Here is a 20168-nt window from a genome sequence, read left to right on the forward strand (position 1 = left end):
ACCATAAACACCATCAGGAGAGCGAACATGGCCACCACCCCAAGCATTTTCTCCTGCCCCTTTTTAAATCCTCCCTCCCCGCCTCACTCCTAGCCCCAGACGACTGCTGATCTGCGTTCTGTCAGTAGAGATTAGTTTTTATTTTCCAGAGCTTTGTATAGATGGAATCAAAATTTATATGTATTCTAAAGAGTACACATTTTTGTATTATGTCAGCAAGATTATGGGGACTGCCAGGTCAAGAATGGATAAGAAGACTAGGGGCTTTAGCCAGTGAATTATTATCTAAAGTAACTAACGCATTCAGAAAGGGGCTCTTTTTGAAGTCACTCTGTTCATTGCATCACAAAGTGGCAAAGCTACCCCCTCTCCCGTCCCCTCTTAGGTCCTTGTTTCCGGGAGACAGAAACCTAATTCAAGCTGTCTGGAGTGTGTGCGCACGCACACGTACACAGGATTTTATTGGCTCAGCTGTGGAAAAGCCCAACAGTGGTTGCCTTTAGGCATTTCTGCTCAAACGACTTGATAGGACTTAGTTTTTCTTGATCGCTTAGTTCTCACCTCTTTCACCTCCTGTAACCACCGTTTCTGTTGCTGTTGTTGTGAGGACATTTAAGATCTCAGAGCAACTTTCATTGTATACAACCCCCAGTGTTGTTAACTATAGTCTGCACACTAGCTCCCTGGAACTTATTCATCTTGTAACTGGAAGTTCGTGCCCTTTGGCCACCATCTCGCCTCTTCCCCACCCTCCAGCCCTTTAGAGAATATTTATTGTGTTTATGTAAGCTCTTGCCCAGTGAGTTCCAATCAATGTCTGCTGTTCTGTTTGTTGTCTTTAGGTGCAAGGTCATTTCACCCTGGGAACTCATGTTCCTGTTTTAAGCTATCCTCTCTGGTTTTCAGGAAGAGCCAGATCCCTCCACGGGAGTTTAAGGAGAAGGGAAGGGACGAGCCCCTGGGCAGACCACTTTGGACCCCACAGAACCCCGAAGACTACAGCCTTCGGTACTGCGCTGCCAGGCACCTCCTGTGAGCAGGGGTTTCCTAGGTTAGAATCCGTCATCCTGGGGAGCTTGAGGGGGGAGAGGTGAGTGAGCGGATGCTAAGTATCAGCTGCTGGTCCTGTTTCCATCAGCTCCTCGCACCAGCAGGACTTCCGTGGTACTTATACGTACCCTGACAGCACTGGCCACCTGCGCTGATGCTGCAGGTTTCTGTGGCCAAGAGGCTGCTCTGATCCATCCAAGGCCAGGCCGTGGAGGGGGAAGAGAATTTAGAGTCCTTTCTCTGCCCATACCCTCCGTCTGCTCTGCCCTCCCGCTGTCTCCCCCATCACACCTGCCTAGACAGCCTGCCTTCTCCCCAGGGGCATCTCACACTTTGGAGGTGTTGTTGATAGTTTTTCAGATGCATGACTGCACCTGCTTCTACAGCTTTTCTAGGGAGGCTCTGGGTGGAGGGAGTTGGCAAGGTGGTCAGCACGCTACTTTGTCCGAGTTAGGGAAAGGCCTGCGCACACATCTCATTTTACAGAGCAGTCAGTGTGCCTGTGAGTACCACTCCTCTCCTAGAAGGAGTGATGGGGAGGGCAGGACCAGGAAACAGGGTCAAGGACCAGTACTTTCTTTTTTTTTTTTTTTTTGCAGTACGCGGGCCTCTCATTGTGGCCTCTCCCATTGCGGAGCACAGACTCCGGACGCACAGGCTCAGCGGCCATGGCTCACGTGCCTAGCTGCTCCGCGGCATATGGGATCCTCCCAGACCAGGGCACGAACCCGTGTCCCCTGCATTGGCAGGCAGACTCTCAACCACTGCGCCACCAGGGAAGCCCCAAGGACCAGTACTTTTTAAGGCAGAAGAAAACTGTCAAATTTGAGCCCTGTATTTTCTTCTCAAATTAAACCCGTTAGATATTCTTTTAGGCAATGACTCAGAAACTCTGTAAAGGGTTTAATAATAGCTGTTGATGATTCATATGAATATTTTACTCTGAAGTTGGTTGTCTTTGAGGAATGTTGGTATGAAACTTTTGCTCCCAGGAAATATGGGTGAAGATCTAAGGACTCACTGCTTTGTGAAGTGGTTATGATAGTAGCAATTAATAATTGTATTTCTCTATGCTCTGCCAAAGCAGTTGGGCATTGCAGAAACACTTCATTATAAAGCTATAAATAGATAAGTAGCTAAAAACTTTAATTAAGCTGCTTAATTAAATTAATTAAATGGTAATTAAATTACCGTTTCACTCTTTGTTTTAAAGCGTCTACAAACTTTAAAAAATAATGTTTGAACTAATTGCTTCAGGAGATACCAAAGATTACCATTTGCAGAAATACATTATTAGAACTTAAAGTCCAAGATTCTAAAATGCATTCGATAGCATTGATTCGAGTTGAAGCAAACCCCTTCCTAATGATAGAACCAAGAGGGTTCTCAGTCTGACAGTTTTAGGCCTCACCTGCTACTAGCTAGCTATGTGACCCAGGGCAAGTCTCTTACTCACTGGGCCTCAGTTTCCTCTTCTGTTAAATGAGGTCACTGGAATAAATCTCTTAGATGAAAGGGCTATGGGACCTTTATGCTTGAGATGAGGGAGAGGGTCCCAGTGTCTGCGAAATAGACATACCACCAGTTTCTACTACTTCTGCAACCCAAGGATAAGGAAGAAAGGAAACAGCCCAGAGCAAATTCCAACCTCAACTCCAGGAACCAGGAAAGATTCTCAGCCACCTCCCAAATTATTTAAAACATAATTCAGGAGAGACTAGCCAAGATGGCAGAGTGGAAACAACTTGAGCTCACCTCCTCTCATGGGCACACCAAAATCACAATTATCTGCAGAACAACCATGAAACGATGAAAAAGACCAGAACTTACCAGAAAAGATCTTCTACAGCAAAACACAAGGAAGGAACCACAAGGACGTGGGTAGGAGGCACAGACTCACAATACAGTCAAGTCCCATACCCCCAGGCACCAAATTAGCACCAGCACCTGGCTCCACCCAGCAGCCTGTGGGCACAGGTGCTGGGACCCCTCAGACTGAGCAACCGACAATCACCAGCAGACAGCCTGCCTACAGATTTCCTGAGCCTACAGCCACCTCTAAACACGGTCCTGCCTACCCTGGGAAATCTCCAAGTACACTTGGATTTGGACTCATGAGCTCAAAGTAGCTCTGCAGTTTTCAGAGGGAACTGAGGCTCTCTGGACCCTGGTTTTCACATCTGTGAAATAAAAGTGTTGGATGAAGTGATCTGTCTGGACATTGGCAGTGTGAAATGCCACGTTCCCTGATAATCTCTGTGACTGGTATGCTCTCACAGCAAAGGACATCAAGAAGATCCCATTATTATGCTGAAAAAAAAAAAGATTATTTTGTCTGAAGTTGTCTCTAAATTCCGTTTTGGAAATAGGCAGGGTGTGCATTTTTATAGGAATTTGTACTCGTTTTCTTAAAGCACTTGCCAAAGTCACACTCTTGGTTATTGGAAGAATTGAGGGGAGGCCCTCAGTCTCCAGACCCCAAAGCCAGAATGTGGGCCATTTCTACAAGGACGGAAAGAGGTGCCGGAAGGGGACCGAAAAGGCACCGAAAGGGCAGGCTCTGCTTCTGTAGAAGTCCTTTGGAGCTTGCTGACTGTTTCAGTTTCAGCCACACTCAGAGGTGCGCTCTTGCTGCTGCTCCCATTTTCCGCATGAAATTTGCTAGGGCTCTTTCAGACTTTCCTTCTGAATTACTACAACACGGTTTTAGGATATTCCTATTTCACCTGGAGGCTTTCCTTTGAATGTATAGTGTGTGTGCACACACCTGTTTACAGTTTGCTGAAATCTCAAATGTGATTCCATAACATCTCAGTTTCTTTTTGCATGGGGGATGGATGTCTCCCTCATTTTAAGCCTAAGTCAGGGCTGCCCAAGGCTTTTCACATCAGGGCACTCATAAAAATTGTATTTGCACAGTGGATGGGGCTACTTCAGATCCTGAGGTGCCTGTCTGGAGGCTCCAGCCTTTACGTACGCTGTCCCAGCCCATCATCTCTGAGGACTGAGGGCATGACAAGGCCACCATCCACGGCTCACTGGTGTGCAAACTGCCCCTGGAGAAACCAAACCCCAGCCCAAGCCAGTGGGCAAACTGGGCTTGATACACCAGAGCACTCTTGTCACACAGTCTTCCAGGAATGGATGTGCTGGAGCATGAAATGTATCAGAGAGGTAGGTATCATGAGAGAGAATGGAAAAGTGGAGCAGCCCAGCGTCCATCAACAGAGGAACAGTTAAACCATGGTGCATTTATGCAGTGCCGTTTATTTGTTAGTAAAAGCTACAGATTAGTTAGTAAAAGTACAGATCCCATGCAAGCACATGTATGAATGTCAAAAACACACTGAGTGAAATCTGGGCTGAGAGAACATATTGTATTGTTCCATTTACATGAAGCTGTAGAACATCCAAACCTGACCTGTAGGGGTGAGGTGGGGTGGTGGGCGTGGGGATGGAGTGGAAAGTGCAGTAGGGAACTTCCTGGGTGATGCAATGCTCTTTATCTTGATAGAGGTCTGGGTTACACGAGTGTATGGGTTTGCCACTTAAGATTAGTGCATTTCATCACAGACACGGAAAACAAATTTATGGTTACCCAGGGGAAAATGGGGACCGGGGGAGGGATAAATTAGAAGTTTGGGATTTGCATATACACACTACTATATATAAAATAGATAAACAACAAGGACCTACTACATAGCACAGGGAATATACTCAATATCCTGTAATAACCTTGTAATAATGGAAAAGAATCTGAAAAAGAATATGTATACACACATATATGTATAACTGAATCTCTTTCCTGTATACCTGGAACTAACACAACATTGTAAACTAAGTATAATTCAATTTTTAAAAAATGGTTAAAATAAAGATTAGTGCATTTCACAGTACATAAGCTTCATCTTAAAAAAACATTGAAGCTCTAGTTACTAGTACTATGTGTGCTGAAAAGTTTAGGGTGAAGGATGCTGGCATCTACAACTTACAGTGCATTACATCACAAAATATGATGGCTGGATAAAGGGTGGATAGATGAATACAAATGTAATAGGGCAAGTAAAGTAAAACCTTACTGGTAGAATTTAGGTGGTGGCTACATGGGTATCCTCTATATAATTCTCTTAACTTTTATTTATGTCTGAAACTTTTTTTTTACATCTTTATTGGAGTATAATTGCTTTACAATGATGTGTTAGTTTCTGCTTTATAACAAAGTGAATCAGTTATACATATACATCTGTTCCCATATCTCTTCCCTCTTGCATCTCCCTCCCTCCCAGCCTCCCTATCCCACCCCTCTAGTTGGTCACAAAGCACCGAGCTCATCTCCTTGTGCTATGCGGCTGCTTCCCACTAGCTATCTATTTGACGTTTGGTAGTGTATATATGTCCATGCCACTCTCTAGCTTTGTCACAGATTACCATTCCCCCTCCCCATATCCCCAAGTCCATTCTCTAGTAGGTCTGTGTCTTTATTCCTGTCTTACCCCTAGGTTCTTCATGACAAATTTTTTTTTCTTAAATTCCATATATATGTGTTAGCATACGGTATTTGTCTTTCTCTTTCTGACTTAATTCACTCTGTATGACAGACTCTAAGTCCATCCACCTCATGACAAATAGCTCAATTTCATTTCTTTTTATGGCTGAGTAATATTCCATTATATATATGTGCCACATCTTCTTTATCCATTCATCCGATGATGGACACTAAGGTTGTTTCCATCTCCGGGCTATTGTAAATAGAGCTGCAATGAACATTTTGGTACATGACTCTTTTTGAATTATGGTTTTCTCAGGGTATATGCCCAGTAAGTGGGATTGCTGGGTCATATGGTAGTTCTACCTGTAGTTTTTTAAGGAACCTCCATACTATTCTCCATAGTGGCTGTACTAATTCACATTCCCACCAGCAGTGAAAGAGTGTTCCCATTCCTCCACACCCTCTCCAGCATTTATTGTTTGTAGATATTTTGATTATATGGCCATTCTGACTGGTGTGAGATGATATCTCATTGTAGTTTTGATTTGCATTTCTCTAATGATTAATGATGTTGAGCATTCTTTCATGTGTTTGTTGGCAGTCTGTATATCTTCTTTGGAGAAATGTCTATTTAGGTCTTCTGCCCATTTTTGGATTGGGTTGTTTGTTTTTTTGCTATTGAGCTGCATGAGCTGCTTATAAATTTTGGAGATTAATCCCTTGTCAGTTGCTTCATTTGCAAATATTTTCTCCCATTCTGAGGGTTGTCTTTTGGTCTTGTTTATGGTTTCCTTTGCTGTGCAAAAGCGTTGAAGTTTCATTAGGTCCCATGTGTTTATTTTTGTCTTTATTTCCATTTCTCTAGGAGTGGGTCAAAAAGGATCTTGCCATGATTTATGTCATAGAGTGTTCTGTCTATGTTTTGTGCCAGTACCATACTGTCTTGTTTATTGTAGCTTTGTAGTATAGTCTGAAGTCAGGGAGCCTGATTCCTCCAGCTCCATTTTTCGTTCTCAAGATTGCTTTGGCTATTTGGGGTCTTTTGTGTTTCTGTACAAATTGTGAAATTTTTTGTTCTAGTTCGTGAAAAATGCCAGTGGTAGTTTCATAGGAATTACATTGAATCTGTAGATTGCTTTGGGTAGTAGAGTCATTTTCACAATGTTGATTCTTCTAATCCAGGAACATGGTATACCTCTCCATCTTTTTGTATCATCTTTAATTTCTTTCATCAGTGTCATAATCTTCTGCATACAGGTCATTTGTCTCCTTAGGGAGGTTTATTCCTAGATATTTTATTCTTTTTGTTGCAATGGTAAATGGGAGTGTTTTCTTGATTTCACTTTCAGATTTTTCATCATTAGTGTATAGTAATGCAAGAGATTTCTGTGCATTAATTTTGTATCCTGCTACTTTACCAAATTCATTGATTAGCTCCAGTAGTTTTCTGGTAGTGTCTTTAGGATTCTCTATGTATAGTATCATGTCATCTGCAAACAGTGACAGCTTAATTTCTTCTTTACCGATTTGGATTCCTTTTATTTCCTTTTCTTCTCTGATTGCTGTGGCTAAAACTTCCAAAACTATGTTGAATAAGAGTGGTGACAGTGGCCAACCTTGTCTTGTTCCTGATCTTAGAGGAAATGGTTTCAGTTTTTCACCATTGGGGATGATGTTGGCTGTGGGTTTGTCATATATGGCCTTTATTATGTTGAGGTAAATTCCCTCTATGCCTACTTTCTGGAGGGTTTTTTTCATAAATGGGTGTTGAATTTTCTCAAAAGTTTTCTCTGCATCTATTGAGATGATCATATGGTTTTTCTCGTTCAGTTTGTTAATATGGTGTATCACGTTGATTGATTTGCATATATTGAAGAATCCTTGCATTCCTGGAATAAACCCCACTTGATTGTGGTGTATGATCTTTTTAATGTGCTGTTGGATTCTGTTTGCTAGTATTTTGTTGAGGGTTTTTGCATCTATGTTCATCAGTGATATTTGCCTGTCGTTTTCTTTCTTTGTGACATCCTTGCCTGGTTTTTGTATCAGAGTGATGGTGGCCTTGTAGAATGAGTTTGGGAGTGTTCCTCCCTCTGCTATATTTTGGAAGAGTTTGAGAAGGATAGGTGTTAGCTCTTCTCTAAATGTTTGATAGAATTCACCTGTGAAGCCATGTGGTCCTGGACTTTTGTTTGTTGGAAGATTTTTAATCACAGTTTCAGTTTCAGTGCTTGTGATTGGTCTATTCATATTTTCTATTTCTTCCTGATTCAGTCTTGGCAGGTTGTGCATTTCTATGAATTTGTCCATTTCTTCCAGGTTGTCCATTTTATTGGCATAGAATTGCTTGTAGTAATCTCTCATGATCTTTTGTATTTCTGCAGTGTCAGTTGTTACTTCTCCTTTTTCATTTCTAATTCTATTGATTTGAGTCTTCTCCCTTTTTTTCTTGATGAGTCTGGCTAATGGTTTATCAATTTTGTTTATCTTCTCAAAGAACCAGCTTTTAGTTTTATTGATCTTTGCTATTGTTTCCTTCATTTCTTTTTCATTTATTTCTGATCTGATTTTTATGATTTCTTTACTTTTGCTAAATTTGGGGTGTTTTTGTTCTTCTTTCTCTAATTGCTTTAGGTGCAAGGTTAGGTTGTTTATCCGAGATGTTTCCTGTTTCTTAAGGTAGGATTGTATTGCTATAATCTTCCCTCTTAGAACTGCTTTTGCTGCATCCCATGGGTTTTGGGTCATCGTGTCTCCATTATCATTTGTTTCTAGGTATTTTTTGATTTCTTCTTTGATTTCTTCAGTGATCACTTCATTATTAAGTACTGTATTGTTTAGCCTCCATGTGTTTATATTTTTTACATATCTTTTCCCGTAATTGATATCTAGTCTCATAGCATTGTCGTCAGAAAAGATACTTGATACAATTTCAATTTTCTTAAATTTACCAAGGCTTGATTTGTGACCTATCAAATGATAAGTATGATATGATCTATCCTGGAGAATGTTCCATGAGCACTTGAGAAAAATGTGTATTCTGCTGTTTTTCGATGGAATGTCCTATAAATATCAATTAAGTGCATATTGTTTAATGTATCATTTAAAGCTTGTGTTTCCTTATTTATTTTCATTTTGGATGATCTGTCCATTGGTGAAAGTGGGGTGTTAAAGTCCCCTACTATGAATGTGTTATTGTCGATTTCCCCTTTTATGGCTGTTAGCATTTGCCTTATGTATTAAGGTGCTCCTATGTTGCGTGCATAAGTATTTACAATTGTTATATCTTCTTCTTGGATTGATCCCTTGATCATTATGTAGTGTCCTTTCTTGTCTCTTCTAATAGTCTTTATCTTAAAGTCTATTTTGTCTGATATGAGAATTGCTACTCCAGCTTTCTTTTGCTTTCCATTTGCATGCAATATCTTTTTCCATCCTCTTACTTTCAATCTGTATGTGACCCTAGGTCTGATGTGGGTCTCTTGTAGACAGCATATATATGGGTCTTGGTTTTGTATCCATTCAGCCAATCTGTGTCTTTTGGTGGGAGCATTTAGTTCATTTACGTTTAAGGTAATTATCGATATGTATGTTCCTATTCCCATTTTCTTAATTTTTATGGGTTCGTTAATGTAGGTCTTTTCCTTCTCTTGTGTTTCTTGCCTAGAGAAGTTCCTTTAGCATTTGTTGTAAAGCTGGTTTGGTGGTGCTGAACTCTCTCAGCTTTTGCTTGTCTGTAAAGGTTTTAGTTTCTCCATCAAAGCTGAATGAGATCCTTGATGGGTAGAGTAATCTTAGTTGCAGGTTTTTCTCCTTCATCACTTTAAATGTGTCCTGCCAGTCCCTTGTGGCTTGCAGAGTTTCTGCTGAGACATCAGCTTATGTCTGAAACTTTTTATAACCAAATGTTAGAGAAAACATGTGGGCCTTGTCATGACCTCAGTCCTCAGTGATGATGGGCTGGGACAGCGTACGTAAAGGCTGGAGCCTCCAGACAGGCACCTCAGGATCTGAAGTAGCCCCATCCACTGTGCAAATACAATTTTTATGAGTGCTCTGATGTGAAAAGACTTGGACAGCCCTGACTTAGGCTTAAAATGAGGGAGACATCCATCCCCCATGCAAAAAGAAACTGAGATGTTATGGAATCACACTTGAGATTTCAGTAAACTGTAAACAGATGTGTGCACACACACTGTACATTCAAAGGAAACCCTCCAGGTGAAATAGGAATAATCCTAAAACCGTGTTGTAGTAATTCAGAAGGAAAGTCTGAAAGAGCCCTAGCAACTTTCATGCGGAAAATGGGAGCAGCAGCAAGAGCGCACCTCTGAGTGTGGCTGAAACTGAAACAGTCAGCAAGCTCCAAAGGACTTCTACAGAAGCAGAGCCTGCCCTTTCGGTGCCTTTTCGGTCCCCTTCCGGCACCTCTTTCCGTCCTTGTAGAAATGGCCCACATTCTGGCTTTGGGGTCTGGAGACTGAGGGCCTCCCCTCAATTCTTCCAATAACCAAGAGTGTGACTTTGGCAAGTGCTTTAAGAAAACGAGTACAAATTCCTATAAAAATGCACACCCTGCCTATTTCCAAAACGGAATTTAGAGACAACTTCAGACAAAATAATCTTTTTTTTTCAGCATAATAATGGGATCTTCTTGATGTCCTTTGCTGTGAGAGCATACCAGTCACAGAGATCATCAGGGAACGTGGCATTTCACAGCTGCCAAAGTCCAGACAGATCACCTCACCCAACACTTTTATTTCACAGATATGAAAACCAGGGTCCAGAGAGCTACAGTTCCCTCTGAAAACTGCAGAGCTACTTTGAGCTCATGAGTCTAAATCCAATTGTACTCGGAGATTTCCCAGGGTAGGCAGGACCGTGTTTAGAGGTGGCTGTAGGCTCAGGAAATCTGTAGGCAGGCTGTCTGCTGGTGATTGTCGGTTGCTCAGTCTGAGGGGTCCCAGCACCTGTGCCCACAGGCTGCTGGGTGGAGCCAGGTGCTGGTGCTAATTTGGTGCCTGGGGGTATGGGACTTGACTGTATTGTGAGTCTGTGCCTCCTACCCACGTCCTTGTGGTTCCTTCCTTGTGTTTTGCTGTAGAAGATCTTTTCTGGTAAGTTCTGGTCTTTTTCATCGTTTCATGGTTGTTCTGCAGATAATTGTGATTTTGGTGTGCCCATGAGAGGAAGTGAGCTCAAGTTGTTTCCACTCTGCCATCTTGGCTAGTCTCTCCTGAATTATGTTTTAAATAATTTGGGAAGTGGCTGAGAATCTTTCCTGGTTCTTGGAGTTGAGGTTGGTATTTGCTCTGGGCTGCTTCCTTTCTTCCTTATCCTTGGGTTGCAGAAGTAGTAGAAACTGGTGCTATGTCTATTTTGCAGACACTGGGACCCTCTCCCTCATCTCAAGCATAAAGGTCCCATAGCCCTTTTGTCTTCAAATTTCCTTCTGTACCTGGAAAGGTGTTTGGAACCATGGTGAAGGAAAGGGTCAGGTAGGGCATTTGCCTCTTGCTCCCATCCCTACATGACAGTAAGGCTCTGTAAGCAGCTGCCAATGCCTGTGGCAACAAGACCCTGAGTGAGGTGTGGTGGGGGAGAGAAACAGCATTTGTACATTGTGAATGAATGGTATGGGAGTTGGGGCAGGTGATGTGGCACTGCTCCCAGGGAGGAAGTAATCTCTAACATCTCCAGCTGGATGGTGGCTCCTTTTGGAGAAGGCAAGGAAGGAGAACCAGAGCTGAGCTCCACTGGGGAAAGGGTAGAGTGCCCTCCAGCACTCTGCTCCATCAGCCAGCCTGAGGCACCTGCTGCTGCCTTTTGTGGAGCCAGCTGTGTCTCCCAGCTGTGATGTGCCATCAGCCCCACCCAGGAGGAGTTTGAAATGCCTACAGGGTAGGTTTCATCACCCCCATTTTAGAGGTGAAGTAACAGGTACCCAAATGATGAAGAGACTGGCATAAGTTGCACCGCTGGAAGTAATTGGAAGAGCTAAGGCTCCAATCAGGCTTTTGGCCCCAACTCCAGTGCTCTCAGGTCTGTAACTCAGCATAGTCATTTGGAAAGTTCTTCCACTTTAGTATTTGTAGGGCCTTGGACAAGACTCTTGAGGTTCTAGTAGAGATGATGTGAAGTCATATATGTGGAAGTGTTTACCACAGTGCTAGCAATAACAGGAGCTCAATAAATGGGCTAGGCATGGCAGGGTGGGAGTCGGGGAGGTAAAAACAAGAATAACACTGGGTTTTGCCCCTGAGGAATTTCATTGTTATGAGCAGTTAGGCTCATGACCTGGTTTTGAAACATGGCTCACTGTAAAGCTGTGTCACTTTGGGAAAGTTTCTTTTTCTCTCCATGCCTCAGTTTCCTCATCTGTAAAATGGGTATAATTGCAGTAAATACTTCCAAAGATTATTGTGGAGATTAACTGAATGAATGCATGTGAATGCTTTGGCCATGCCTGATCACAGAAGGTTTGTAAAACATGGTAGTTTTAAGTATTATTATATAAATACGTAAAAATGTAAATAAAAGATTTAGGGAACAGACAACAAAAACAAAGGAAGGAATGGCACAAGAGAAAAATGGGAACTTTGCAAGTATGTTCTAAGGAAAAAATTCGCTGCTATATTTGGAAACATCTGCAGGTACAACTCATGACCAGATGACAAATGATCTCATTCTTAGTTGATCACGAAACAGAGTCCAGAGGATGATGCCAAATCTTTCTTTAAAAAAAGTGCTGTCTACTTATGCTATAGTTCACTCTTAGGCATCTTCTGCAAGGTCAAGTCCTCTGAACTTTCCATGTTCCACCTGGAGAAAGTCTTTGGCATAGAGCATTGTATTCTTTTCCTTTTGCTACTGTAGCAAATTAGTGCAAAGTTAGTGGCTTTAAGCAAAACAAAATTACTATTTTATAGTTCTGGAAATCAGAAGTCTAAAATCAAAGCTGCATTTCTTTTGGAGGCTTCAGAGAAGAATCTGTTTCCTTGCATTTACCAGCTTCTAAAGCCTGCCTCCGTTCTTTGACTCATGGTCCCTCCCTTCATCTTCAAAGCCAGCCATATGTAGCATCTTTCCTCTCTGACCTCCCACAGCCTCTTATAAATATTTTGGTGATTATACAGGGCCCACCAGGATAATCCAGGATAATCTCCACATCTCAATGTCCTTAACTTAATCACACCTGCCATATAAGGTAACATATTCACAGTTTTGGGGATAAATGTGTAGACATCTTTTGGATGCCATTATTCAAGCCTATCACAAGCATCTCCAAGCCAAACACATCCTTCCTTTGCTAAAATGGGCGACCTTGTTTAGAATAACTTGCAGGATCTATTATGCAAATTCTTCACCCCACCATGTGTAAGGAGAGGAAAAAATGCCAATGGTGAGGGGAAGTAAGAACCCTGTCCTACTTCATCCATATAATAATTGCGGTGGGAATTCTGGTGAGATCAGTAAGGGCAGTCTTTTTTTTTTTTTAATTATAAGAATGAATTTTACTATTCATTTTTATCTTGCACATCAAAATTCATCAGGCATTGCAATCGCTACACACACATGGGAGAAGCAATGAATGCCAGACATTTCCTTTGTTCATGTGCCAAACTCATCGGACATCAATCACAAGACCCAAATTCAAAGATGGGAGTTTCAGGACTTCCCTGGTGGTCCAGTGGTTAAGATTACACTGACAGCTTCCACTGGCAGCTTCCACTGCCATGTGGCACGGCCAAAACAAACAAACAAACAAAAAAGATTGAAGTTTCAAGGATGCAAAGGTAGACCTTTCTGGTAGGGGTTACCAGAATTGCTCCTCCTCATGGATGCTGACTAAAACACTTAACCTGCTGAAACCCGGGATTGAACCAGGGACCTTTAGATCTTCAGTCTAATGCTCTCCCAACTGAGCTATTTCAGCTCCTTAGGGGTGAGCTGCCCTGACACTCATTTTTCAAAACTGAGATTGTTTTCAATCCATTTTTAGAACATTTCAGATTTCGAAAGTGTTGCTGTCTCATTGTCCAATATATTTATCCACCCAAAAAGTTTGGAATGTCTTCCATGTATGGTGCTTGCATCCAATTCCTCGTGGTGTGGGATGGTAGGAGGAGAGAGACAGAAGAGAAATGATGGGCATTCATTGGAAAGCCTCTCAGCTCCTCTGACACAACTCAGAAAATGACAGAATTTTTTTTTTTTAATTTCTTAGAGTCCCTTATTTTTTCTCTTCTTTTCATTCGTTCTTGAATAATATTCAAAGATTCTGAGAAATGGATTAATTTTTGTTAATGTGGAATCAGTTTTCTGTTTCCTGGTGATAATTTCAAGTGAGGTGGTTTCTTTGTTTTATGCGCTTCCATCTACTCTGTCATAGTCTTTTGGCCCAGGTGAGAAGGTATTGGAGAAGACTGACACGGCTGAGAAGAAACTAAGAGCAGGAATGGTAACAATTTGGGTTTAGAATTTACTATTCTTGAGCATAGCCATCCACCAAAAATAGTCTAATTTAAAAATTGTAGAAATAGTGGAGTTAACAGAATAAATTTTCTGACAAAAGGAAAATAGCTTTGCCAAAGAATACAGAAAATAGGTATATTTCCTAACATACCAAAAAAAGAGGCAACTGTCACTTGGGGGTGTAGCTCAGTGGTAGAGCCCATGCTTTGCATGTATGAGGTCCTGGGTTCAATCCCCGGCACCTCCATGAGGATTTTATCTTTTTTCTCGTCTCCAAGATATTTTATACCCATACCTTCCTTCAGTCCTGCGGAATATGCTCTCCTACTTTTCCACTTTTCACTACCTTTTTTTCCCCTTGTAAACATGATTGGTGCAACTGCAGAAGGAAGAAACAAGAGAAGATGAAGGGGAAAAAAAAAGGCTTATTCCACATCCACGAATGTCACCAATTTAACCAGCTTTTTCACCTAGACTACCATTTTACGATACTACTTAAGAGAAGGAAGATCCAAAGTAAGACAGGGAAAAAAATAAAAAGAAAGAAACCTGTGTGCACTTTCTTTAGCCAGAATAACAAATCCTAAAGACACTAACCATGGGAAAAATTAAGTTGCTGTGAGCAGAATTCCAAGCACCTCTGGAAAAACACTTTGGAATGCAAACTGAATGCCTTAGACACATTCATGAACCTTTATTACATACCTGGAATAGAACACATGAATTCGAACAAGGGCTTCTGTTTCTCTAGTAAGAGCCTGGAAAAAGACAAAATAAGGAAAGCTCCACCACCGACCTACTTTAATTTTGGAGACAAAGTGTTGTTCATCCCCTGCCATAGAGAACACTTGGCTTTCAGATAAATTCAAGTAATGGAGAGGTCTTGGTTCCTAAATAGTCAACCATCTCTTTGTTTCCTTCCCATCCCTTCCACTGAATTCTCAAAAAGTTGAGAAGCAGATGCTCAGCAGCAAGTGGGTGCTGTGGAGGCAGGAGACGTTCCCTTTCAATAAACCAGACCCCGTGGGCAGTATTTCTGCTCAAAGGTTGTCCTTTAGGGACTGGTGGAATTGACGCTGTTTCCTTTTACAGATGGCTTAAGGGATCTGCAATTTCTGAAGAGATAATCACTTTACCTGGAAGCTGATGGCAGAAAATGAGACTTTTATTGGTCTTCTTCTAAGGAAATTTTAGGACCATAACAATAACCAGTATAAACCAAAAAAGAATGAGATCAGCCTAGGAGCAATCTCATTTCTTTGTTTTTTCACAAATACTAATAATAAACTCCTTAGCTACTAGTCTTTTTTTTTGGCTGTGCCACATGGCATCTTAGTTCCCTGGCCAGGGATTGAAGCCATACCCCCTGCAGTGGAAGCACAGTCTTAACCACTGGACCGCCAGGGAAGTCCCAATATCTACACGTCTTAATGCATAAAAACTCTCACTCTCTCTATTATTCAGAGAGCTTCTACTTCTAGTTGCATAAATGTCCAAACTTGAGATTCAGAGATATCAACAGAATTCCAGATTCAGTTTACAATGTGTGTAGGCAGACATCCTCAAGAGGCTATCTTGTAGGCATTTAAAATGTCATATCCAAGCCCAAACTCAACATTTCCCCTTTATTTTTTAAATTTATTTATTTATTTTTTTGCGGTACGCGGGCCTCTCACTGTTGTGGCCTCTCCCATTGCGGAGCACAGGCTCCGGACGCGCAGGCTCAGCGGCCATGGCTCACGGGCCCAGCCACTCCGCGGCATATGGGATCCTCCCAGACTGGGGCACGAACCCGTATCCCCTGCATCGGCAGGCGGACTCTCAACCACCGCGCCACCAGGGAGGCCCTCCCCTTTATTGAAGGTCAGTCTTTTTTATTGGAACCAAAAATTTTAAAATATCTTGGAAAAGGAGCAGGTCCAAAATAAATTTTATTTACCCACCAAAACACTTTTATAGCACATGATATATGCCAGGCACTGCTCTAAGCACTTCACACATAGTCATGCAATCTGTTAACAACCTCATGAAGTACATTCCATTATGGCCCTCATTCTATAGACCAGGAAACTGAGACAGGACCAAGGTGAAGGGATGAGCCCAAAGGTCACACAGCTAGAAGTGATGGCTCCTAGTGAAGTGGTATCAGATGATCGTGGACAGCAGAACCCCTGGTTCCAGTGACCTTGGGCATTCACCACCCGGGGCTTTATGTATCCTCAAACCCACAATTCTCAGAATGTCCCACCAGGGCGGCTTTTTGTATAGATGGTACAGCACGAACATGAGGAGAAGTAGTTTTCACCTACTGGCATGTCTTTGTCTCACCTCTGAAAAGAATAAGGGCCCCAGGAGAGAAAGGAAGAGGTACTTTTAGAATCCAAGAGCTGGGACAGATCTTAATGATTAACCTGATTATCAAGGTTACCCAAATTTCTAACCCCGGGGCAAAGCAAAGTAGCTGAGCTAGCCTGGGGCTCCAAGTGTTTTGCTTGGATCTTCTGCCTCAAGCAAGAAAACATCTTTCAAGACTCAAACTCTATGCTGGGGGATGGTGGTGGTGGTGGTGGGATGAACCGGGAGATTGGGATTGACATATATACACTAATATGTATAAAATAGATAACTAATAAGAACGTGCTGTATAAAAAATAAATAAAATAAAATTCAAAAATAAAGAAAAAAAAAGACTCAAATTCTCGCTTAAAAATTCATGAAATATTTTTTTTTAATTTTCCTATCCTTTCTTTAAAGTTGAAGTATAGTTGATTTACAGTGTTGTGTTAGTTTCAGGTGTACAGCAAAGTGATTCAGTTATATATATATTCAGTTATATATATATTCAGTTATATATATATATATATATATATATATATATTCAGTTATATATATATATATATATATATATATATATATATATATATATATGCTTTTTCAGATTCTTTTCCCTTATAGGTTATTACAAAATATTGAGTACTGTTCCCTGTGCTATACAGTAGGTCCTTGTCGGTTATCTATTTTATATATAGTGTTGTGCATATGTTAATCCCAAACTCCTAATTTATTCCTCCCCCATTCTAAACCGTCAATGTTTCTCTATTAATGAACTGTTTTAATAAAAATAATTCTTTGAATAAAACTATCAGAACATTGAGGAAAAAACTTTTTTTCTTTCGTTCTCCCTTCTCCCCAGCCTTTCCCTAATTTAACTAACATTTGTAGTATTTTTTTATCTTTATTTTGGTCTTCCCAGCACAGGAAGTGTTTTGAATCTGAGGGGAGCCCTCCCATCGTAGAGCCTCCCCCTCCCCCGACAGGGGCTGAGATAGCAGGTAGAGTACTCACTTGCCCAGACTCCCTCCAGCCAGGGCTCTGGCCTGGACTGGTGATCTAGGCTGTGCCAACCTGATACACTTGACAGGACTTGCACTCGGGAACCGAAGGGAAGCAGTGGTCCCTGACAACATATGTTGGCATTGGAACAGCAGTGAGGCATCACTTGAGGGTCTTCCCTCTGGGATTGAAACCTGGTCCTCCAGACATCTCAACATTTCTGTGAGCCCACAGGTATCCAATGAGTAAATTCTTTAGCCAGAGTCTCCTATCACTTGCAACTAAACCCTTGGTAATATTTGTATTTGCAAATACTTATCAAACATCACGTGCCAGGAACTGGTCTAAGAGTTTCTCATGTATAGACTCACTTCATCCTCACAGTAACCCCATGACACGGGTACTATGATTATGCCCCTTTTACTGGTGAGGAGACTGAGGCATAGTAAAGAAAGCCATTTGAGGCTAAGTAATTTGCCCCAAATTATTATTTTTAAAAATATTTATGTATATATGTGTGTATGTATTTATTTGTCTGTGTCAGGTCTTATTTGGGGCATGTGGGATCTTTGTTGCAGCATGTGGGATCTAGTTCCCTGACCAGGGATCAAAGCCAGACCCCCCGCATTGGGAGCGTGGAGTCTTAACCACTGGACCACCAAGGAAGTCCCTTTAAAAAAAAAAAAAGTTATTTATTTATTTGGCATTTGCTCCAAATTATAAGCAATGAAGTAGCAAGGTTGGATTTGAACCAGGCTGTCTGGATCTAAATCTGAGCTCTTAATCACCACACATACTGCTTCTTTACAGGTTTTAAATTTTATTTATTTATTTATTTTACTGATTACATAATAACTGCTCATCATAGAACCACTCAAACACTATAAAGAGTAGAAAAAAGAAAATAAAGCAACAGTACTGCTTATAGTAAACCATTGTCTATAGCTGTACTAGCTATTTAAGTTTAATTAAAGTTAAATAAATGAAAGATTTGGTTCCTCGGTCACACTAACCACATTTCACGTGCTCAGTAGCCACATGCGTCTCTTGGCTACTGGTTTGGATAGCACAGCATGAATAGAACACGTTTCCATCATCATAGAACGTTCTGATCGGCAGCCCTGAGTAATATGGCCTTTTTTCATAGTTCTCTGGGACAGTGAACAAATACATGTAATTTTAGATAAATGGAGTCTTTTCCATGCTGTTTTTATTGTGGGACTCTTTAGTTATTCTCTCTTATCTACGGCTTATTTTCTCTTGCTTTGACCCTTCCCTTCTCTTGTCAGGATAAGCCAGGTGGGTAGGAGCCCTTCCGGGCCTTCCCCTGGGCTCTTACCCTCATGGAAAATTTCAAATCACACGTAGAAGGGCTTGTAGTTGGTAAACATTTGTTTTTTTTCCATTAATAAAACATCGTGGAAATACTTCTGAGTTAGCCAATCCAGTTCTTACTTATTCTTGTTAGAATTCCACGGTTCAAAAAAAAAAAAGAATTCCACGGTTCAGATATTACGATATTTGGGGTACATTCAGCCTCTTTCCCAGGAGTAGGATGATTAGATTGAAAGGCATGTTTATGTTTAATTTTCAGATATTACCAGATTCTAGCCCAAAGGTGAGACTGATCCCCATGTTCTCCTGCAATGAGTGAGTATATTCTGCCTTCTCCCTTCCCCTTCTACCTCACTGCCCCCAGACACTCCACATCTTCGTCCAGCATTAGGTGCTGTCACACGTCTAGATTTTTCCAGAATTATGATTGAAAAGTGGCGTCTCTCTACAGTGGCAAAGCGACCCTGGTGAGAGCAGGTGCCCAAGGTAAAAGAAATAAAAGATTGCAAACAATGTTAGTTTGCTTTTATCCATCACCACATGTAGGCCATTCTAACAATGTCAGTGATAACATACTCCACCCCTCAAAAATCTTTTGTTGCTGTTTGTGGGAATGTAAATTGATACAGTCACTATGGAGAACAGTATGGAGGTTTCTCAAAAAACTAAAAATAGAGTTGCCATATGATCCAGCAATCCCACTCCTGGGCATATATCTGGAGAAAACTCTAATTCGAAAATACACATGCAACCCTATGTTCATAGCAGCACTATTTACAATAGCCAACACCTGGAAGCAGCCTAAATGTCTATTGACAGATGAATGGATAAAGATGTGGTACATATATACAATGGAATACTACTCAGCCATAAGAAAAGAATGAAATAATGCCATTTGCAGCAGCATGAATGGAACTAGAGATTATCATACTAAGTGAAGTAAGTCAGAAGGAGAAAGACAAATGCCATATGATATCACTTATTTGTGGAATGTAAAATATGACACAAATGACCATATCTATGAAACAGAAACAGAAACAGACTCACAGACATAGAGAAGAGACTTGTGGTTGCCAAAGGGGAGGGGGTGAGGGAGGGTGGATTGGGAGCTTGGGATTAGCAGATGCAAACTATTATATATGGAATGGATAAATAACAAGGTCCTACTGTATAGTACAGGAAACTATATTCAATATCCTATGATAAACCATAATGGGAAAGAATATGAAAAAGAATATATATATGTATAACTGAGTCACTTTGCTGTACAGCAGAAATTAACACAACATTGTAAATCAACTATATGTCAGTAAAATAAATTTTTAAAAAATCTTTTTTTGGCCTACATTCTAAGCTATTGCTGTGGGTACTGTTGAGTTTTAAAAATATGTGTAAGCTTCGAGTCCCAGCTATACAACTGGCCTCAAACGCACGCAAACTCAGCCACACATATTTGTTTAAAAGTGAATTATAATGTTTTTCAATA

The 20168-nt window shown here is 41.1% G+C and overlaps 1 pseudogene across 1 annotated transcript in view; it reads left to right on the forward strand.

Moving 5' to 3' along the window:
- The window catches only part of LOC309805989 (elongation factor 1-alpha 1-like), a 79075-nt pseudogene that overhangs the window by 5698 nt on the left and 53209 nt on the right, over positions 1–20168 (forward strand). The window contains exon 2 of the transcript in view: positions 907–1032. The product of the transcript in view is annotated as an elongation factor 1-alpha 1-like (transcript). The remainder of the gene's footprint in view (positions 1–906; positions 1033–20168) is intronic.

Source organism: Mesoplodon mirus (assembly GCF_964341445.2).
Source record: "Mesoplodon mirus genome assembly, chromosome: 6".
In the NCBI taxonomy this organism is placed as follows: Eukaryota; Metazoa; Chordata; class Mammalia; order Artiodactyla; family Ziphiidae; genus Mesoplodon; species Mesoplodon mirus.